This window comes from Homarus americanus, unplaced genomic scaffold (genome assembly GCF_018991925.1).
Source record: "Homarus americanus isolate GMGI-L3 unplaced genomic scaffold, GMGI_Hamer_2.0 scaffold53233, whole genome shotgun sequence".
NCBI classification, from domain to species: Eukaryota; Metazoa; Arthropoda; class Malacostraca; order Decapoda; family Nephropidae; genus Homarus; species Homarus americanus.
In genome coordinates this window covers 5,286,814-5,310,266 of record NW_024751660.1, presented here as the reverse complement: position 1 = coordinate 5,310,266, position 23,453 = coordinate 5,286,814, and the positions used below count along the sequence as shown (strand labels likewise).

General features: G+C 41.0%; 1 protein-coding gene across 1 annotated transcript in view; it reads left to right on the top strand.

Annotated features, from left to right (window-relative positions):
• The first annotated feature begins 420 nt into the window (after window positions 1–420).
• LOC121854758 (kinesin-like protein KIN-14E) overlaps window positions 421–23,453 on the top strand; it is a 79,482-nt gene continuing 56,449 nt past the window's right edge. The window contains exon 1 of the mRNA XM_042349504.1: window positions 421–620. The gene's annotated coding sequence lies outside the window, so the exon portion shown is untranslated. The remainder of the gene's footprint in view (window positions 621–23,453) is intronic.

Here is a 23,453-nt window from a genome sequence, read left to right as displayed (position 1 = left end):
ACTCCCTCGAGAGACGTAGAATGAGGGACGATATGATTGAGGTTCATAAATGGAAGTCAGGGCTAAACAAATGTGACATTACAAGGATACTCAAACTATCCAACCAGGCAGGTATGAAAAAGTTGCACCTAATTATTTTTTCACCAATTATGATTAAAATAATTATCCAATTACAATAAAATAGCCCTTATTTTTTTTAAATATCAATTAATTATTATCTATTTCGGCTTGTTAATCATACAAACATACATATATTTAATATTTGTATATATTTTTCTCTATATTTTCAAAGATATATATAAAAAGAAGTATCTGGCAATTAGTATGTTATTCGGTGACCCAGCAGCGGAGTGAGGGAGGGAGGGAGGGAAGCAAAGCACTGGGTGGCTCTGGCTCAGCCGCTTAGTATTGTGAAAACCTTCGTGGGAGTAGCGAGTGTTCGTGTGGCAGGTCCGTGGATATTAACCCCCCCTTATAGCGCTATAGTGGTGGATGTGGTTTATACAATTTGCATTATAGTGTTAGAAATTGTCGTTAACTATAGTGATTGACATGTTAAGACGACACGTAACTGCAAGTTTGTTTATGTGGGTAATTTGTTTGCTAAGGAAGAATGCAAGGTAAGTCTATGAATATTTATACGTTCAGATACATAGATAGATAGACTACCATACTGTTGTTTATACCATCACCTCACCACTACCATAGCACTTATTTATCACCACCGTACCACAATCGTATCATACTACCATTACCACACCATCAATTACATCATCACCATCGCGCCTGCATCACCATACTACCATCATCGGGTCTCCATCACCATACTACCATCATCGCGCCTCCATCACCATACTACCATCATCGCGCCTGCATCACCATACTACCATCATCGCGTCTCCATCACCATACTACCATCATCGCGTCTCCATCACCATACTACCATCATCGCGCCTCCATCACCATACTACCATCATCGCGTCTCCATACCATCATCGCGCCTCCATCACCATACTACCATCATCGCGCCTGCATCACCATACTACCATCATCACATACCATCACATCATCCTGCATCACCATACTACCATCATCGCATCACCACACTACCATCATCGCGCCTGCATCACCATACTACCATCATCGCGCCTCCATCACCATACTACCATCATCGCGCCTCCATCACCATACTACCATTATCGCGTCTCCATCACCATACTACCATCATCGCGCCTCCATCACCATACTACCATCATCGCGCCTCCATCACCATACTACCATCATCGCGTCTCCATCACCATACTACCATTAGAATGATAGTTCGATTCACATCATCATCCCTTTACACCATAATTACCACACCATCACTACCATCACCACCACTACCACCACGTCTACCACACACCACCACCACCACCTTCATCACCGCCCCCGACCACCACCATCGTCACGCGAGTTCACATGATCACATCTCAACAGCCAGGAAGGTTTTAAATCACGGACAGTAATTGTGGTAAATTTTTCCTGGTTTTCATGAATTGCGATTGTGGTAGTGTTGACGAGTACCATGTTGCGATTGTGGTTGTATAAAGTTTGTCTTATTACGATTATGGATTTTATGTACTTGCTTCTCCAAACTTTAATCTAACCTTAACTAAATTTCCTGTAACCCGACCTAATCTAACCCACCTGTGACCAAACCTAACCTACATACACCTAACCTAGCTTGACATACACCTAACGTAACCTAACTTAGCCTACCTAACCTAACTTAACCTACCTAACCTACACGTAACATAGTCTAGCTTCACCTACACCTAACCTAGTTTAACATACACCTTACCTAAGTTCGCTTAACCTAACCTAACCTACCTGTAACCAAACCTAACCCAATCTTACTTAACCTAGCTTAATATACATCTAACCTAACCTACCTAATATAACCTAATCCGATACTTTAGTGAGCGAATTCGTGTCCAGAGAGTGTCGTAGGCTCTCGAGCCATGCACTCATCTGTCTATTCGTTCGTCAAGGAGTTGTCAACACGATAACTTGAATAAATAACAATCGATCGTAATCAAACACTTCTACCAATTCATGGGCTTCGTCGTGGCGTAGCGAGAACCTGACCATGTTTAGCACAACCTTATGTGTAAATGTGTAAATAAACCCACTCACTGTAAACTGGAATTACATATGATTATCGCTGTAATTATCAAATTTACTCCTCTCTCAGCTACCCGAATGTGAGACAGATGCTTTAGGGCCTACTTACACTACGGCCGGAAGCGGACATAGTCTGAAGCAAATTGCCTGGAGACAGACTACCTGAGTATGTGACGCCGCGGTGGGTATATTGATTTTCTCACCTTAGCTAATACCTCACTGTCTTTCTAGGGAAAGGGAAACTGTCTCCCCTTTAGGATAAAATTTGAAAGATTCTAATTAGATATGATTCTAATGTAGTGTGAGATATCTGTTGTTAACTTGACTCACTCGTTCGGACAATTTACGTCAGAATATCTCCGTTGCGGCCTCGGTGTGAGCGGGTCCTTATAGGCATTATAGGAAGCAAGAAATTCAGTTCAACAAGATGGCTGCAAGGGTCCAGGATGGCTTTAAGTGCCATATTTCTCATAGGTTTTAGCCGGAGTTAAATTTATTACATAAAGTTTAATTAATTTTTGGTCGAATTATTGTTTTCATAAGGTATATATACGCACACACACACATATACACACATTCATACATTCACACAAACACACATACCTAAGAATATAAGAATGGAGGAAACTGCAGCTGTCCAATGGGCCCAGATTGGGCAATCCCATTTACACCCAACCCCTATTGCTCATATATCCATGCAACCTATGTTTGAAGCTACCCGGCGTATTCGAGTTAATGATGATGTTTGGTAACTTGTTCCACTCATCCACTACTTTATTTCCAAACCAATGTTTACCTATCTCGCGCCTTAATCTAAATTTGTCTAATTTAAAACCATTGCTACGCCCTATTTTAGTGTCATCGTTTATGTATGTAATAAATAGTAATGGTCCAAGTACTGAGCCTTGGGGTATTTCACTAGTGACGTTACCCCAATCGGATTTAGTGCCATTAATGCTTACTTGCTGTTTCCTGTCCTGTAACCACGCTCTAATCCAGTTTAGAACACCAGCAATTCCATGAGCCTCCACTTTACGTATTAGTATTTCATGGGGGACCTTGTCGAAGGCTTTGCTTCAAGTCCGTCCGGATAGACAAACTGATAAATGGGCCTATTACCAAATTCCCTACAGTAGGCGACCAAAAACAGTAAGCTTACAACAGGAGACGACGGAGGACAGTAAACTTTATCAGATGTGATAGTCTACCTTTGTTTACATAGATTACCATAAGGTGAAATAATAATAGTTTGTATTAATGAAGTGATCCATAACTCGACACTCTATTAACTTAAGTGGTTGACCTTCAATTAATCTTTCACTCTTACAAGCTCTCCACCAATGCGCCGAGTTATTTTCTACTCACTGTTTTTCACTCTTTTGCACAACTCGTATTTAGTGTTTTTCACTCTCACTCTAAGTGACAACCCCTCAGAGTGTATATGACCGCAGCTTAACTCAGAATGTATATATGACCGCAGCTTGTTTAAGAATTTATGTGGGTTTAAAATTTGTCTAAAAATTTATGTATGACATACATACATGGAAAAAACACCTAACATGGAACTAGGTTAAGAGTCTTTGTGTGTGTCACTATGATTTCACACACACACACTCACCTCCCCCTCTCTCTCATCCACACCTCATGTACTGATGCATTCAGAGATAAAGTAAACAAACAGCAGAGGTGACAACACACACCCCTGGCGGACTCCCTCGTTTGTTTTAAGATCATTCACTCGCGACACCGGACATGCGCCAGTTCCCGTGAAGAAACTCTTGATAAACACATTGGTACATTTTCCCACGTTCTCCATACACTGTTTCTCAAGGTCTATTATAATTAGTTTCTCTGTTTCCGTGAATGAGGAGAAAACAGCTTTGTCTAAAAACTTTCTCTCCATTGATTGTCGGGAAGAAAGGAAGGATTTTGAGCAACGTGGACTCTCTCTCTCTCTCTCTCTCTCTCAAATCCTCCCTCAGTTTACACCACATCATTATCATACTCGATATCCTTTAATTGTTTCGAGAGTTTCCTTGCTATTGTTTTTTAATTTCATTTATTTTTATGATTTTATTGTCTATCTCCTTCATCTATTATCCATTTTTCATTCATTTTTCTGCTTTCCACTACGAATGTCATGGTTTTTTTTTTTTATGATTTACACCGGACGAACCTTCGGTGTCCTTCTATCAGTGGTGGTGATTTTATGACACAAGGAAGGCAATGTGTTTTACCCGAATACACCTATGGAAGGTTCTGTGTGTGTGTGTGTGTGTGTGTTATTATGAATCAATTAAGGGGTATAAAGTTAGCCTGCTGTGGATTCTTAGACGGATAAACACACACACACACCCACACACCCACACACACACCCACAAAATCACGACAACTTCCAGCCTCTTACGTGACCTCATAAAAAATAATGATGTGCTGACGGGAAGAAGCGTGGGGGGACGTTTCTCTATCCCAGCCTTCATATGCCAGGGTCTGGGGAGCGTCAGGCGTTGTCAATAGCTCGTGCTTGCTGGCGTCTTGTTTTTATGGGATATATATTTCTTACGAGGTTTTTTTCACTGTCAGGATAAGTCGTAAATTTTAACTAATATTTAATCATGTAAGGAGAATTGTTCATGTTATATAATAGGACTGACAGTACCCAGATACAGGTGTTAGGAGTAATTAAGCTCTTACAGGTGTTTCTTTATAGGTGTTAGGAGTAATTAAGCTCTTACAGGTGTTTCTTTTTTGCTTTTGTTCATATTGAAATCTATTTGTGATTGTTACCTTACGAGTATTTAGAGATTGGAATTTACACGTGAGATAGAGCTTTGAAAATAGTGTTATAAGGAAGAAAATTGGTGATGTATTTATGGGTAATATATAAAGAGAAATATACCTGTAAAATACAATAGAGAACATACAGGTGTTATACTATCTATTGACCATACAGGTGTTATACTATCTATTGACCATCCAGGTATATCCTAACTTGTGTTTATAGATCACTTAGATTATGACCTTTTCACTTATGGAAAAAATAGTAAAGTGTTAGTATTTCATGTGAGGAATTTATTAGCATCTATGACTAACCCCCCCACCCCCCAAGAGCATCAAGCATGAAATTGATCACACATCTTAGGTTCCAATCCCACTTTGAAGGACATTTTGGCTCCGGTTACGAGACTTACCAACATTATCTCCTACATGTACATACAAAAAACCGCCAGGAACACTATAGGTTGACATTACGTGAGAATACATGTAATCAGAGCTGTTAGTAGAGTCACACAGGTGGTAGTTTGTCCCCACTGAAGGTCGCAGGTAAATTCGGGAGTTATGCCGAACGATACAATTTCCTATAGACTGTGAAGGTTATCAGTGTCACCTCCGTCAGGTTACTCAGGTATACAGGCTCTGGCGTCTGAGGTATTTTAGTCTAGAATGGAACACTGTTGAACTTTTCTGTCATCGACCCGGAAGAAGAGATACAAGAAATTGGAGAAGAAGAGATAGAAAAAATTGGAGAAGAAAAGATAAAGAAGAGTAAAGAGAGGAAAATGAAGAAATGATAAAACGAAGATGGAGAGTAGCGATAATAATAAGAATATAAATAAGATGATAAAAGAAAAAAAAGAAGAATTTGGTGATGTATCGACCCTCAGCCTAGGTGTGTGCGTGACTGGCTAAAACCGTAAATATGCATTATACCAAACACGAAACTCAGGTGTTATAATATAAAACTACTTCCTGCTTTGTACGTAGGTTTATGATAGTTACATACATACATACATACATACATACATACATACATACATACATACATACATACATACATACATACAAATCAGTGTATCTACAACAAACGTGTAACTATGCAGCCTATCAGTAGAAAACATGACTAACCAGGTGTGTGTGTGTGTGTGTACAGTTGCCACCGCCACCACCTGTCACGATTCTTCAACACAGAGGAGCTTACATTCTCCCTGCCGCCTCTCACATTCTCCAGATCAACTCCCGATAAAACCTCGAAAATGATTATGAAAACAGAGGCCCGGAATGTTATGTTGTTTTGCTTCATTGTGTTTCACCTCATCCTGAAAAAACGCTAGGATTCCATAGTTGATCCTTTAGGAGACGTGGAAACTTTGAGAAGGGATTTTCGTGTCATACATACATACATATGCACACAATCATGTACACACACACGTACACACACACACATACACACACACACACACACACACACACACACACACACACACACACACACAAACACACCTACCTCTTAATACTAGACTGATATTTGTATAAAATTTAGTTATTTCATCATCAAAATAGTAATAAAACTTTATGTTCAGTAATAAATAAAAGTTTCCAATTGATGATTTAGAAATTGTATAACGGGATCTGAGATATCATCACTTTCAACTTTCGGTTCATGGTGGTGGTGGTGATGATAGCTCGTAGTGATGGTGATTGTAGTTGATGGTCGTGGTGATAATGGTGATGGTGGTGGTGGAGGTTGTGATGCTGGTCGTGGTGGTGGTTAGGTTAGGTTATGATGATGGTGGTGGTGAAGGTGAAAGTAGTGGCTAAAGGTGAGAGACTTACCGACCTTGTCACGCTTACCACAGAAATTAATCCACCTTACACAACACAAGCTGGGCTAACTCACGCCTCTGTCAAGCCTTACACACGAAACACAATTTGAAACCATTAAGACATTATACCTTTAAAGAGAAGAAGACATAAAGGTGGTATGAGTGAAAGTTACTGATATGGAAATAATAATCATTCTAACTATAACAGCCAAATCATACATCTCTCACATACGTCATACAGAGCCTACACATTATGTCTGATTTAGAGAACGCCTCAGTAAGAAACCACATGAATGGATTACTCTCCCATTCGCTTTTACTTTCTATATATTAATCACAATTAATTGCAGTGATTGAACACGTAGAATTATGGAAACTTTCTCACTTGCTTTCACTCTCTAGATTATATTAAGTTACATTAAGTCAAACTACAGGGGCATGTTAGTTAGGTTACAGTAGTGTTAGGTTAAGTTGGATAAGGGTTAGGTTAGGCTTCGTTGAATTAAGTTGAATTATATTATGGTAGGGCCTAGTAGGGCTGACATATTTACCCAACAGCTAGAGTTAATAAGTACATTAACTCTCACTTGGATAATCAAATAAAGCAGCAGCAGCTTCAGGTCGTTCAGGAACTAGAGAGCAAGAAATTGAAAGTTATTTTTTTTATATACTGTGAGTTAACAAATATTATTCTTGAAGGTATTATTCTCCAAGTGAACTTACGAATATTGATGTGTGGCGGAGGAGATGGTAACTTAAGTGCCAAATAATATACAGGTAACATAAGTGATACAAATGTGATATATAATAAGGTAGGGAAAAGACCATACAACAGTGAATTTCAATATAGTAACAGTGTAAAAGTATGATAGGCAGGGAGTGAACACGCTGGTTAACTACGAGTTGTTGATAATTTTTACAATGTTAGGGACTGGGTTGTTCTTATAGTGATCAGAACATGTTCTTATGGGCGTGATGCGGTTGAAGTGTGGAACAGCATTTCACGGACGAGGGATCTCGGGTGGAAGTAGGGCCCTGTGTCGAGGATGGTGCAGAAGCCTCTCGCCAGATTTACAGATGAGGTCGTAGTGATGATCAGAGAGAGCCGAGAGGGTCAGTGTGTTGAGTGCTTCTTGATATGTGGAGTAGGAAGGGGAGAGTATAATTTTTGCATGCCCTCTGCTCTGTGAGTGTGTGAGAGAAGAATCTATACATAATACTAAATAACTTTGGATTTTGTTGTTTTAAAATCCTTGGCATACATACATACCAAAGCGGGCCTCAGAACGTCACCTTGCGGTCATTCTCAGACATGTGTACTGTATAAATTATAAGAGTTAGAATTAGAAGTCTTGAGAATAATGGCGCACCTGGAGATGTTACCTGCCTGGTCTGTCACCTCTCCTCCTCACCCCAGACCCCCACCACCCCCCCACCCCTCTCCTCTCTCTCTCCACATAAAATTATTTCTCACACACAGACATACCCAATGCCCAGGTATACCCAGAAATCCTCATTAGGTAACTCAGGTGAATGCAAACCACATTTTTTTTTTACCTTTTAAATAAATTGGTGTTGAACATTTTACTTAATTTTTTTTTCACTTTTTATTTATTTCTCATTGTGTGTGTGTTGGTCCGTCTACTCACAGTTCATCTCTTCCCTCACCATTCACACCCTCTTCCCCGCCTGGCCCTAACAGTGGTCCGCTCCCACACACTACACGCTACACCACACTCACCCCCTCACCGCTGCCTCCTCACACGGGGGATAAATACAGTCCCCAACCACCAATATCTTGCCTTCTCGCTGTATGTGTCTGGTGTACCGTTATACGTCATAAGGGCTGTTTCTGGTGTACCGTTATACGTCATAAGGGCTGTTTCTGATGTACCGCTATACGTCATAAGGGCTGTTTCTGGTGTACCGTTATACGTCATAAGGGCTGTTTCTGGTGTACCGTTATACGTCATAAGGGCTGTTTCTGGTGTACCGTTATACGTCATAAGGGCTGTTTCTGGTGTACCGTTATACGTCATAAGGGCTGTTTCTAGTGTACCGCTATTTACTACAATCATCGGTGTTACATTTTTCTTAATTTTTATTACCACAACTACTGCTACTTTAATACTACCACGTTCCTGCTCCTGGTGATTTGCAAGGCGCTTACAAGACCCTTCTCCTCCTCCTCCAGGATTCACCAGTCTTCCCTCCCTCCTGGTGACTGTCGCCTCCACCTACCGAGTTACTGTACTCTGGAGGAGGTCATGTTAGGGTGTTATCACAGACTCCAGTGCTGTGTTATCCTGTGAGGTGAAGATTTTTTTATCATTATTGTTGTAGTTGTTATTGTTATTATTATTGTTTTTGTTGCTGTTATTGTTATTATTATTATTATATTTTCATGAACGTTTTCTTGTGAGAGAAGAAGCTGTCAGTTTAATCATCATCTCGCTAAAAAAGGCAAAACCCACGCTTACCCGGGCATAACGAGCGTTAATTGGTTGATACGCTTCTCGATACCAACTCAAGTTTGAGATTGGTCAGATTAGGTTGTTATTTGGGCTAGATTAGGTTAGGATGAATTTAGGGTAGGTTAGGGTAGGTTTAATTTGGGTTAGGTTAAGTTTAATTTGGGTTTGTTTAGGTTTGGTTAGTTTTAAGTTAGGATAATTTGATTTTGGAATATGCAGTGTATATAAACATATCCACCCACCTGCACCCACCTACCTACGCCCACCCACCCACGCCCACCCACCCACACCATAATAGAAGTGTGCCACATACACTGAGTTATGGAGTATTGGGTGTAACTACACTCTGTATGTTACGGTCCACCGGTGTTGCTGTGTCTATTATGATGGTGTAGTCTAATGGATTTTATTCTGAGCCGTCTCTATCTATCTCTGTCTGTGTGTCTGTCCCTCTCTTCTTCTCTGTCTATATATCTGTTTCTGTCTCATTCTGTCTCTCTCTTCTCTCTATCTATCTCTGTCTGTCTGTCTCTGTCCATCTCTTCTCTGTCTATATGTCTGTTTCTGTCTCATTCTGTCTCTCTCTTCTCTCCATCAGTCTGTCTGTCTGTCTCTGTCCATCTCTTCTTCTCTGTCTGTATATCTGTTTCTGTCTCATTCTGTCTCTCTCTTCTCTCCATCAGTCTGTCTGTCTGTCTCTGTCCATCTCTTCTTCTCTGTCTATATGTCTGTTTCTGTCTCATTCTGTCTCTCTCTTCTCTCCATCAGTCTGTCTGTCTGTCTCTCTTTATTTTTTCTATCATGTTTCAGAGAGACAAGTCACAAATAACAACAACAACAAGTACAACAACAACACATCTAAGAATAACATAAACAAAACTATTTAAAGATTAATATATATATTTTTTAGTTGTCCTTATTTTATTTATTTTATCAACTCTTCTATAGCTTACACGAGATGAGGTGCACTTGTTCCACTCTGTATAATATGAGGCAAAATTACGACTGGGAGGGTAGGGGTAACGGTACTAGTGATATATCTCCAGTATATCTCTGTAGTTCTGTATACAGCCAGTAGGTAGAAACATTTAACAGACTCGCGACATCATCAGTGAGTGGATTCCGACCGTAACAAATTATGTGTTTTTTTTTTAATGTTGGTTTTCCCGCCCTTAAAGTGTATGACGCCCTTTCCTATACGCCACAGTGTGTATATGACTCTTCGTATGTTGATGCTTCGTGGAATAAATCGGAAAATATAGTTTTAGAATTATTTAAGTTTATTTTTTATTCTTATTGTCTTTTTATATAATTGTTTTGCTATTGGGAAGTTGTCACGAGCTGTTACCCATATCACGAGTGTTTACGGCGACACACAGGGTTGGTTCATATCCTGCAAAAATGTAAAACAAACATTCACTCGTGTTGTTGATGATTATGTTTCCGCCTGGTGCCTGTGAGGACTTCATCTGTGAGTCAGGGGGAACACACACACACACACACACACACACACACACACACACACACACACACACACACACACACACTTATAGTATACTTAATCGTCTATTTGATATCGTTATTCATGTTTTATTTTATGTCCGCGTCATTATACTGTAATAATGCCACCTCCCCTCCCCTCCTCCCCCCCCCGCCCGAGGTTGTTACGCTATTATTACACTAATTATGTATCCCCATTTTTTTCTCCTCATTCACGTCCTCCCGTCTACTAATAATATTCATGTCTATTATTCTGAGTTTAGTTTAGCAGGTCACTGAACACCTTATTCCCCCTCACTATCTGTCTGCCTGTTTCGTTTATCTTTCTGTCTGTCTGTCTGTCATCGTCGCTGGTCAGGTAAGGAGTGGCTCGAGAGACCAAGTAAAGTACCAGCAGGATCATCTACAGAGGTTACAGGCGTGACGGACTACAGCTACTGCGGGAGGTGCATATCCGCCTCGGTGTGTAGTCGATCAACCTTGAAGGCCCTTTCACCCTCGCGTGCTGTAGTCCTCCCAGGTGTCACGGTGTAGGTGTGATGGTGGTTACCCAGGTGTGAGTGTCGATTTAAGGTGTATTTTGTGTGTATCCTTGCGCCTCCTCCACCACCCACCTACACCATAGCTATCGTCTTATATATGACTGTTGTCTGTTGTCGTCCAGGGCTTAACTGACTGATGGTTCCACTGAAAGAAATTTTTTACTACAGCCAAACTCCCGTGCTCATTCCCCCCCCCCCTTATGTAGGAGCGAGAGTTATGTACCCGCTGTAGGAGTGAGAAGTAGGTCAGGTAGGTCCCCCCGGCAGTCACCTCCAGAACCACTTGACTGATCTTCTTCAAACTGGACCATCACGGTTCAGTGGTTCACTCAGGTGCAGGTTCTAATGGGCCCCAGTGTTAATAACCACTAACCTAACTTTTCCCTTTTTTCCTCTCCCTTCTATCATAATATTTCCCTTGTCTCCCCTTCTCCCCTACTCCCCTCTCCCCTCTTCTCTCCCCTACTCCCCTCTCCCCTCAGGCAGTTTATAGTTGCCATTACTATTAAGACCACGGTCACCCCTCCCCTCCTGACCACGCCCCCGCTATGGTCCAGTTGCCAGCTATTGTTTTTATTCTTCTATTTTTCGTATTTGCGATTCGTTTTTATAAATTTATTTTTCTACGATTCGTTGCTTTTTAAGTTTTCAAGACTTCTTAAGGTGATTTTTTTTATATGAACTCTTGAGAAGCCCAATTTAGTCGCGTGAGAATATAATTTGTAAATTAGAATAAACTTTTGAAATGTTTTGAATCGTTATAACTTCATTGTGTCTATTAACTTTTGAAACATAAAATCTCCCTTATACGCGGGTGTATAAGGGCTATAAATTTATAATCATTTGAACCTCGTATATAGAATTCAATAGACGACAGAAACCGGCAATAGGTTCACATCCTCTATATTAGCTGGGATAATTATGTGATAGGATAACCCCACTCACCAAGTTCACCTTTTGCCTATTTTAACCAACAACTTTCCGATATCGTAACGTTAACCACTCCCATATTAACAAACTCTATATCTGCCTGTGCCCTCCAAGTATTGATTAGTATTATTGTTTATATAATTATTATTCGTTTTTAAATCCCTGACCTTTACTGCTATCGTGTGTTTCAAGTTCGGTTGATATTGATTTAATGGATTTTGTTATCATTGATGACACGGTGCCCAACTTGAGATTGTAGCGTGACTCTCTCTCTCTCTCTCTCTCTCTCTCTCTCTCTCTCTCCCTCCCTCACTTTCGAATACACCTCCTTCACTTCCTCCCTTACTTCCTAATCGTCTTCCTCCTCCTTCTCCCCCTTCCTCCTTCTCATCCTCTCTTGCTAATCCTCTCCCTCCCTTCCTCCCTTGCCACACGCCACAAAGAGAGTCATTATAACGGAAACTCTCTGACCTTACACAGGAAACAACTTCTTCCCTCCACTGCCCTCCGCCTCGTAACCCACCCAGGAGGTAAGAAATTTCCCCTCCCCCAGTATTATTAACCTCCTCCGCCCCCCACATCCCTCCCTCTTCCCCCTCACCACCTTCCTTCCCCTTCCCCTATTCACTGTGCCTATAAATATATATACATAACTGCATTTTGCATTTATACTTTTATCTGTATCAGTTCTTGAATGTATGTATGTATGTATGTATGTATGTATGTATGTACTGTATGTATGTATAACTTCATGTATATACGTTAAAAAAATAATTAATGTACATCAGCTTCGAAATAATTACATCACAATTAATGAATAAAAAACATACGAACGAAATAATGTTTTTTAAAGACTTCAGTTACCAGTTATGTTATTGCAATTTTTACGGTGTCATGTAGTTTTTTTTTTGTGTAATTGTAGGAAATTAATTATCTCCCGGAAATCTCGGTCAATAACCTTAGTCAATTAATGATATTTCTTGGTTTAGTGAGTACGTTGAATTAACCTCTTGAGTACATTGACTTAACTATTTGAGTACGTTGAATTAACCTCTTGAGTACATTGACTTAACTATTTGAGTACGTTGAATTAACCTCTTGAGTACATTGACTTAACTATTTGAGTACGTTGAATTAACCTCTTGAGTACATTGACTTAACTATTTGAGTACGTTGATGAAATTCGTTGAGTACGTTGACTTAATTATTTGAGAACAATATCTTAAGCCCTTGAGTATGTTAAGAATCCCTTGAGTACGATAACATAACCCTCTAAGAAAGATGTTTTAACCACTTTAGTACGATTAACCCCTAGAATACATTAACCTAACCCCTTCGATACATTAACCTAACCCCCTTTGAGTACGATGTCTTAACTGTATATAATGACCAGTTAACCCCCGAGTACAGTGTCATTGTACCCAAGGAGTTAAAACCATCGATGTACCCAATAATTTTAAACTCTCATTTTAAAACCAACTTTCTTCCGTAACATTATAGAGATTTTTCAATTTCATATTATTTCACGTAACTCAAGACAGAACTATTCCCTTAAATGATTGAAATTGGAGTCTTAAAGGTCCACTTAACTTAACGGGTTGACTTAAGATGTAATATAACGAAAAATCAACTAAGAATAACATCAATATTTTACTGAGACTTTACCTTTATTATATACGTTCAATTAGCACCAGGTAGGAGGGCTAATTAAGCTAGAAATACCTGTTCAAAGGGTTACATATGCTATCCTTAAGTAACTGTAGTAAATAAAGTAGCACAACTATCATTAAGTATCAGTAACACGAAAACGAATAGCATTTTGCCTTCATTTGTAATAAAAAAAACAAATTCATGTTATTGCCTCGTAAACAGCTGCCAGTGTGTGTGTAAATCTCGTAAGATAATAAACTAAAATTTGAAGAAAAACAAGAAAAAATATTGGTATTTAGAACTATAAAACCGCCTTCTAACTGTTGGCCTAAAAATAGTAATAATAAAAATCGTAGTAAAAGAAGTCATGGCGTTTAGCTTTGATTATTGTAAAAGTATTTTCCGGTTTTCAGTATTTTTTTTTATACCCTTTGTGTGTGTTGATGTCCTTAGGAAATGGTGAAAGTTTGGGAAATGTTTCAAGATATTGTTGGTGTTTATTTCTGTTTAGTGGTTGAGGTGTTGTGTTTATGTTCTAAAACCTAACCTAACCTAACCTACCTCATCCTAACCTAACCTTACTTAACCTGAACCTCGGCGTCATGGAAGTCAGACCCCCAACGGGAAATTCCAGCGAGCAACATACTGTATATTTCTTGACAAATGTACAGGTGGTTAAGATCAGGGTCTCACAGTAACCTTTAAGAGACACTTGACCTTACACACACACACACACCTTACTATGACTTCATTCTAAACACCATTTCTCCTTCTCCTTTCAGGTAAGTGTGGAGGAAGGTACCGTGTGTTACCTGTGTGGGTGTTGGTGCGTCTGCCAGGTAAGAACTGATGAGGACAGGTAAGTGTGAGTAGTGGCCTATGTAGTGTAGATGATAGTGTAGCTCACGGATATAAGTTGCCCCTCAAAAACACAACCGGACAACGAGAGGTATCCCAGCTTGGAGTACAGTGTGTATGTCTGTCTCTATACGTGAACTTTTGAAACAGATTAATTGTTCCTTTTAATAGACAACTGTATATCATATTTGGAGGAAAGTTATTCATCTTCTTATCCCACATACACCCCCTTCCCCACACCCACCCCCCCACACACCATCCTCCACCCCCCACACCCTCCCCCCACACACCATCCTCCTCCCCCCACCCACCTCCCACACACCCACCCCCCCACACACCATCCTCCACCCCCCACACCCTCCCCCCACACACCATCCTCCTCCCCCCACACCCTCCCCCCACACAAGGCTTCTGGTTTAAAGCAAAAATCAAGAGAGAAAATCATACAAGTATTAATCAGTGAAACCTTGGGTGAAAGTTTCCTTGTATCTTCTCCAGTCTAAACTTACACGTTCTGATGTGTGTGTGTGTGTAGCCGTGTGTGTAGCCGTGTGTGTGTGTGTGTGTGTGTATGTGTGTGTGTGTGTGTGTGTAGCTGTGTGTGTGTAGCTGTGTGTGTGTGTGTGTGTAGCCGTGTGTGTGTGTGTGAGTGTGTAGCTGTGTAGCGTGTGTGTGTGTGTGTGTGTGTGTGTGTGTGTTCATCCCGGATTCTTCAAGTGTCATTCACAGTGTGTTAATTAATTTCCTTGACATCTCACCTGGCTCTGGTCTAGTGGGTGTCATCCGTGGCTCCAGTGGGTGTCATCCGTGGCTCTAGTGGGTGTCATCCGTGGCTCTAGTGGGTGTCATCCGTGGCTCTAGTGGGTGTCACCTCTACACACAAGGAACCAGCCGGAAATGAGAACACTTTAATTCTCTCATCTTCTGATTCCTCGTGTGTTTGTGTGTGGGTGGGGGTCACTGCGCCAGACACCACCGTTCAATGGCCCTTATAACTGCTGTGGTTAAGGCAATGGTCGTGTGTTCAACCACCCACCAGCTGGCCATCTACTGGTGGTGGTAGTTGTGGTTGGAGTGTGGTAGTGTGGCAGGTTGGTGATGGTGGTAGTTGTGGTTGGAGTGTGGTAACGTGGCAGGATCGTGGTAGTTGTGGTTGAGGTGTGGTGGTTGGGGGAAAATTATATCAATGACTAGACTCACACCGGTACACGTGGCTGTCAACTTCCTGCTCAAGAAGAGACCGCTTGAGGGCCGCCACCTACCCCTGACCACCCAGCGCTTGAGTGTCAGGTGGCTGGGGGAGGGGAGGGGGGGAGACGCTGGCAGGTGTTATAGTGTTATTAAGTTATCTCGTTACGTTGTTATTGTTTTTCATCTAGTGTGACGTCAGTGATTTGTTGTTATGATGTTTTCCAGTTTCTCTCTCTCTCTCTCTCTCTCTCTCTCTCTCTCTCTCTCCACTGTACAGGGTGTGGGAGGAGCTTCATGACAACTTCCTCTCGCGTCCGTATTGTTTTGGGTGGTGTGTGTGTGTGTGTGTGTGTGTGTACAAGTTTAATACAACATCATACAGGAAGGAAGTCGTTAGAGTCAGACTCGAGGTTCAGTAACAATGCCAAGAACATTCATGACTTCTGAAACATTTTGATGATTTCTAACAAGAACATGTCATTAACAGAGAACAGTTTGATACATTTTAGCATGGAAAGAACATTTTTATATTTACAAGAACATAAGAACATTTTTGCATTCTATCGTAACTAAATAATTCGCAGAAGAATGGGACATTTTAAGAGAACATTTCTAAAAGTGAAGGATATTGTTAGACCAGTGTGTAATAAGACCTTGTACGTGAGGTCCGTAAGCTTCAGTGACCCTTGAGATATCGTGACCTAACGCTGGGTTACAACACCTCGGCAAGTCACGTCATATCACAAAAAAAGGAAAAAAAAATCACTCCTGGACGCCACCTTGAACTGGTCCCCTGTTGATACATATACTTACCTCCAAACAACAGGTATGCACTGTTGTCAAGTCATGGCCAATGATCGATTACAATCTAATACACTATGTTTGTTTTGATTCAATCGTCTTTTCTGTGACTAGTTAACACAGTAGTCACCACCAGTGTATTCTCTTATGACCTCTCCACCCCTCCACTACATGGCCCTTCCACCCCTCCACTACATGGCTCTTCCACCCCTCCACTACATGGCCCTTCCACCCCTCCACTCCATGGCCCTTCCACCCCTCCACTCCATGGCCCTTCCACCCCTCCACTCCATGCCCCTCCAACCTCCCTCCACACACAAGTCAGCAGGTGACCAATGACGCGAGACGAACCTTTGTTGACATTTTAATTTACCTGTGTTGTCTGATGACCTCCCAGGTGATGAGAGAGAGAGAGAGAGAGAGAGAGAGAGAGAGAGAGAGAGAGAGAGAGAGACAAAAACGTGAACTTGTTTGACAGGATTCGTTTCCCAAACTGAGTCACTCCACGAAGTCACCTTCATCGCCAGTCAGTCAGACAGCTTAATTCTTGAATTAACTCAAGCTTAATAAACCCCAGCTGAGTTTTTGTGGTCTTACGTACATAACATTCAAGCTTGTGGTCTGGTGCAGTTATTTGTGGTCAGTTACACACACACACACATTATTTCTCCCTCTCTTTACGTATCTATCGATCTATCAATTTATCTAATCTATTGATCTATCTTTTTACACCCCCCCCTCTCTCTCTCTCTCTCTCTCTCTCTCTCTCTCCCAGATGTGAGCCAGGAAGCCACAAGGTGTGAGTCATCACCTGTTAATGATCACATAACTTAACCTAACCAAAACCTAACCTAACCTGACAAAACAAGACCTAATGCCTCACGTATCATTATAATGGTATAACCTTCAGTGAAATAAGATAGGTTGCCAAATCTTCAATTAATCCCTTGAATTTCCCACTTAAATAACGAAGGAAAATAATTACAATACATAATAACACAAATTAATTACGGTTATGTTTCCTTTTGTTTCACCTATTGTGTTTCCTGTAATTAATTCCAGGTAATGAATACTAATTAACCCCCCCCGGGTAGGTTGATGACTGCTCCCTTAGTACCACGTGAGTGTTGTTCCGGTGTTCAGTTAGTTGTATTTTCGGTGGTCAGTCAGTATGTTTTCGATATTCTGTTAGTCGTGTTCTCAGTATTCATTTTGTCATGTTCTCGGTATTGTGTCAGTCGTGTTTTCGGTGTTCAGTTTGTCATGTTCTCGGTATTCAGTCATTCATATTCTCGGTGTTCAGTCCCACAGCTTTTCAATATCATCATAACTGCGCCTTGTCATCCCCTCCCTCCCTCCCTCTCCCACACACACACCTCCTCGCTACAGTTTCCTCCCCCCTCCTACATAATTTTCCCCGCTTTCCCCCTCACATATGTAGAGCGTAGTGCGCGTACATTTACCATCGTCAGTTCAGTGGCTCCCGTGACGTGTGGTGTGACGGGGAAGTGAGGATGGAAAAAAAAACCCACATGATTCTTACGATGGTCGACTGGGAGAAATAGCTGTAATAAATCTTAGCACCCTATCCACCCATCCACCCACATCACCCATGCCATCCACGCCATTCATCCACTATCTATTTATTATCCAACCACGTCACCCTATCCAAAACCCACTATCCAACCACATTACCCTATCCACAAATTATCAACATCCAGGCAGTATCTATGAGAAGTTGGTATCAAGTGAACGTGTGTAGTTTTGATCAAGTCTTAGTAATATAAAAATATACACATTACTACTATTTTCAGGGAATATTTTATTTTTTTATACTTTTAGTCAACCAGATAGATATTTACATCTCCATCAACCAAGGAATATTCAACCCAACACCAAAATTAACCTGAATCAGCGTTTTGTATTTGCTATCAAGTATAAAAAAAACCCTCAAGGTATTTTCATCTTTCCTTTTGTGACTAGAGAGTGGCAACGTATGCATAGTGGGTCACAGGTCACTATACTATACTTTCATTCATCCTCTAGTTGTTTTTGTCGACGTGGGTTGTCATCTCAAACCCTCGTGTGCAGGAGATGTCTTTATTTTTCCGAAGTAAGATTATATCCGTCGGTAAGGATTCTGAGACGTTGATTTAACTTTTTGAGGGCTGATGGCTTATACCTTCGGAGACGATGGATGGGACAGTGCAGGTAAACAGTGAAATTAGACGGTGCAGGTATACAAACAATTTCTATAGACAGTACAGGTATACAAACAATTTCTATAGACAGTACAGGTATAACAAACAATTTCCATAGACAGTACAGGTCTACAAACAATGAACATAGGCAGTGCATCGAATCAACCAAGGGTAGCCAACGAAACAATCATTTCGTAAGGTCGTCGTGCCTAATGTTGTGCTGAAGTTCTCACGGCGAGGTTTATCCATTAGCACACCTACTGCATATGACTGGTGATTTTTTCCCACGAAGTTATCCAAAATTTGACAAGAGAGAGAGAGAGAGAGAGAGAGAGAGAGAGAGAGAGAGAGAGAGAGAGAGAGAGAGAGAGAGAGAGAGACTAAAGCAGTGGGAGACAGAGGCCGACAGACAGACAGACAGACAGACATAGACATACCCTACCACTAAGCTAACCTAATTAAATTCCTGAACATCACTACATTGGCCCTATAGCTTGTGGTGGTTGGTGGTGAAGGTGATGATGATGATGATGATGGTGGTGAAGATGGTAGTGCTGGTGGTAGTGGTGAAGGTGCAGGTGCTGGTAGGGGTAGTGGTGGTGAAGGGAAATGGGTATTGGTAGACGTGTTTTCTTTTGTGTTGAGGGAGAGAGAGGAGGGAGTGGCCTGATCTAAAGTCTTCACCTGAGAACCTGGTTAAGATTATCCCACACGTAATGATTAAATTGGTGCACTTATCCCTAACACACACACGGATCGTAGTGTGATTGGCTATAGGAGGTGCGCCCCCCGTCGACCCATTTGTAGCAATGCTCCTTATTGTTTTGAAAAAGTCCGCGTAGGTATTTTTTTTTTTAATTTTCTTCGTTGGTTTTATGGCATTTTATAGACATATAGACATGTCTTTTAAGTGAAATATATTATCTTTAAATCCTTGTTGATATATACCATAGTTCTATCTAGTTAGTCTTGATCATTTAATGTGGGTATTTGGATCATAATTCGTTTGCCCATTTACAACATCAGGTGACCTTACAGATGTGACCTCGCGTGCAGGAGGAGGTCAGTGAGGTGATTCAAGGTCATTATTGTGTGTTTCTGTGCTTTGTCTGTCTGTTAGGAGGGGTGGGATAATGGTCGAGCAAGTTAATAGTGTGGATTACCTTGTCTCCCTTCCAGTGATGTTAGTTTTATTATTAACATTATACTTAGCTGTTAATGTTAACCTCAGCAACTAACCAATAAACAAAAGCATGTACAGTGTTTAATCCCCGCTTCATATAGAGGAGGATATAGCCATTACTCTTATCGGGGTCTATTAGAACTAGGACCAAACTTGAACTGAGGTCCATTTAACCATCCACCGTGAAGAGAGTGTCATTAGCCTGGTAGTGGACGAGTGATTGTTTGCTTGCGTGTGTGAGGGAGGGAGGGATGGGGGTATTTCAGTGTCCCCCTGTACTAACACTAAGAGGGTCTTGTGTTCTTCATGCCTGCCAACCTGAGCTATGGTGAAGATTAAACTTTCGATAGTGATTGATATAATATGTTTTGGGGTCGGTTTCTCGTTCGTGTAATAAATTGAACATTATAATCTTTACCATTCCTGATGTTACTTTATGATTATATGTTGAATATACAGTAGTAGTAGTAGTAGTAGGAGGAGGAGGAGGAAGAGTAGGAAGAGAAGGAGAAGTAGGAAAAGAAATAGGAGGAGGAGTAGCGTCATTATCCACCATTTCAACCGTGTTTTCTTCTGCATTGTAATATATCTGCTGTGACTTGTATAACTGATTATAGGTAAGTAAACCGATTATAGGGATGGAAATTTATTATAGGAAAAGGAGTAACTGAGGTCAATTTGCAACTGTAAACTTCTGCCGTGTTTTGGGGATCAGATAGTCATAGTTTCCCTTGATTGAGACTGGGTGTGGTCCGCGTGGGTGAGCAGTCCAGTCGAGTGTGGCTCAGTCTATATACCTCCTACATCAGTCTGTCAGAGAAGAACAAGAGAAAGCCAACACGGAACTACGAATCTTCACTAGCTGCGTAGTTTCTGGTTAAAATAAACAAATATTTCACACAGTAGAAATTCACAGTTTTTTTTTAATATAATACTGGAATATATTAAAGATATATAGCAGTATAATCTACATCTAGTGGTTTTTTGTGTCTGAGAGCATTTTAAACACTTCTTCATGCAGCTGTTCCTAGGGCTGGTTACACGTTCTGATTATTATTATTCAGAACGACTGATATCATATTTCACACCTTTTTACCCGTTATTATTATAGGTATAGAAAAAAAAAGAATTCATTCACTCCAGTACGATATGTCTTGCCTCACGTTCCGAACTGCTAAGTCGTGGTGATGGTGAGGAACTACTATACTATACTTAGCAGTTCCCGATCAACTTTGTGTGAGATATATCGTATTTAGTTTCTCCAGGTAGCGTTGGTGGGGATTTAATCAACAGGTGAAATAAGCTACGGTGCCTAATCTTCACGTGATATAGATTTTTGGAATGCGTGATTACACAGATTTGCTTCAATGTATCATAGGAGTATTAGGTAATAAAATGATGAAAGGGAGTTTGGAGGCCGTATTTAAAATAAAGTAAAAATATATAAATAAATTCCCCAGGTAGTGACTGTCGGTAACTCACTCGATGACTCGCTATACCAGACAACAGAGTCACTTGTCTGGTTCACACTGACAGATACTTGATCACCTGTGGGAATCATTCTGAGGTTTTGGCTTCGCTGTGGTGTTACGTGACAACTGTGTGTGTGTGTGTGTGGATGGATAATGCGCGATGGGGTTTTATTAAGCGATTGGATTCACTATTTTGTTTACGTTTCAGAAGTGATTGGATTCCGTGTCTGGTTTACCGAAAGCATTATGCGATTGGATTCACACGGAAAATTGCCGAGATGTTTTTAAAAGATATGCCAAAAGAAAACGACAGAGAATTGACGAAATTATAAAATGACCAGATAATGATTAAGGCAAAATGGCCAGACGAAAAATGGCCGGACGAAAAATGGCCAGGAGTTAATGGTCATAGAGACAAGTGGTGAGGTTCGTCAAGGTTAAGGTGTGGTGAGGGGAAGGGGGAGCTGTGTGGCGTGTTTTGGACCGTGACCCAGGAGGAGAGAGAGAGAGAGAGAGAGAGAGAGAGAGAGAGAGAGAGAGAGAGAGAGAGATTACTGTGTACAAAAAGCTCTTCACGGAGACACACACAAAGCGAATTCCCTTCATCTACTCACGGCCTGAATCCTTAAGTCAAACTACGGCACATCTTGACCTTATGTACTGTACACACGCTGGGTACGGGGATATGTACACACGCACACACAAACGCTAGTTACCTATATGTACACACATGAGTTGCTTAGTCAAGTACACACACTAGTTACCTATATGTACTAACACAAGTTACCTGAATATACACACACATTAGTTACCTGATCATGTACACTCACTAATTATCTGTATGCACACACACACACACTAGTTACCTACATACATACATATACAGGTGTGAGAGGGAGGGGTACAGGTAGGTGTAATTAGGAAGAGGCAGTGGGCAGGTGAGGGCAGCAAGCGGAACAGTCGGTCACAGTGTGGTTAGTCGGGAAGGAGCCGGGTGTTAGGGCAGCTGGTGGTGTGAGAGAGAGAGAGAGAGAGAGAGCAGGTGTTGATACGTCCATGAAAATTAAGGAGTACTATCGATACCACTACTACTACTACTAATAATAATAATAATAATAATAAAAACGGGTTCACCATACACATTCACCCCAAGTTCCTTTTATTGATTTCGTAAACGGCTCTCAAAATACATCTCCTCATTTAGATAATTATACTTCGTTATTTTAGTTATGTTTGTGTACTGTATTAATGACCTTGAAATAAAACCTTGGAAGAATGATCAACACTGGACGTATTTTCGTGGTGGGGAGGTGGTATAGAGGGCGCCAGACTAGCATCCCAAGGTCCCTGGTTCGATCCACTGTGAGTTGATTACAGGCAAACGCACGCACAGACATAAATAGATGAACACACACACACACACACACACACACACACACACACACACTATCCAGTATTGACATAATTAGTGATGATTTGCATGCCAGTAAAACAGTACAAATTAATTACTGTACAATATAATCATCATCACCTAACTTAATTAAAGCTCTCACAATCGTTTAAGATAGGTTAGGTTAGGTGGAGGTGGAGGAGCAGGAGGCTGACCCACATGCAGTTCTAACTTGACCACAGAACTGCTCCAGAGTCTCCAGGATACAAATTAAACGCGAAGACTTGTGGTTGTCCAGCTGGTAGTTATGATTCTCCACCAACGTATTAATGCGTCCACTTCCTGTTCCCTCCGCTGCAAACATTACCACTACCACCAACAACAACAACACCACCAACACCATCACCACCACCACCAATACACCCTACTACCACCACCACCACAACCACCACTACTACCACCTTCACCACCACCATCCACGCTTGACCAAC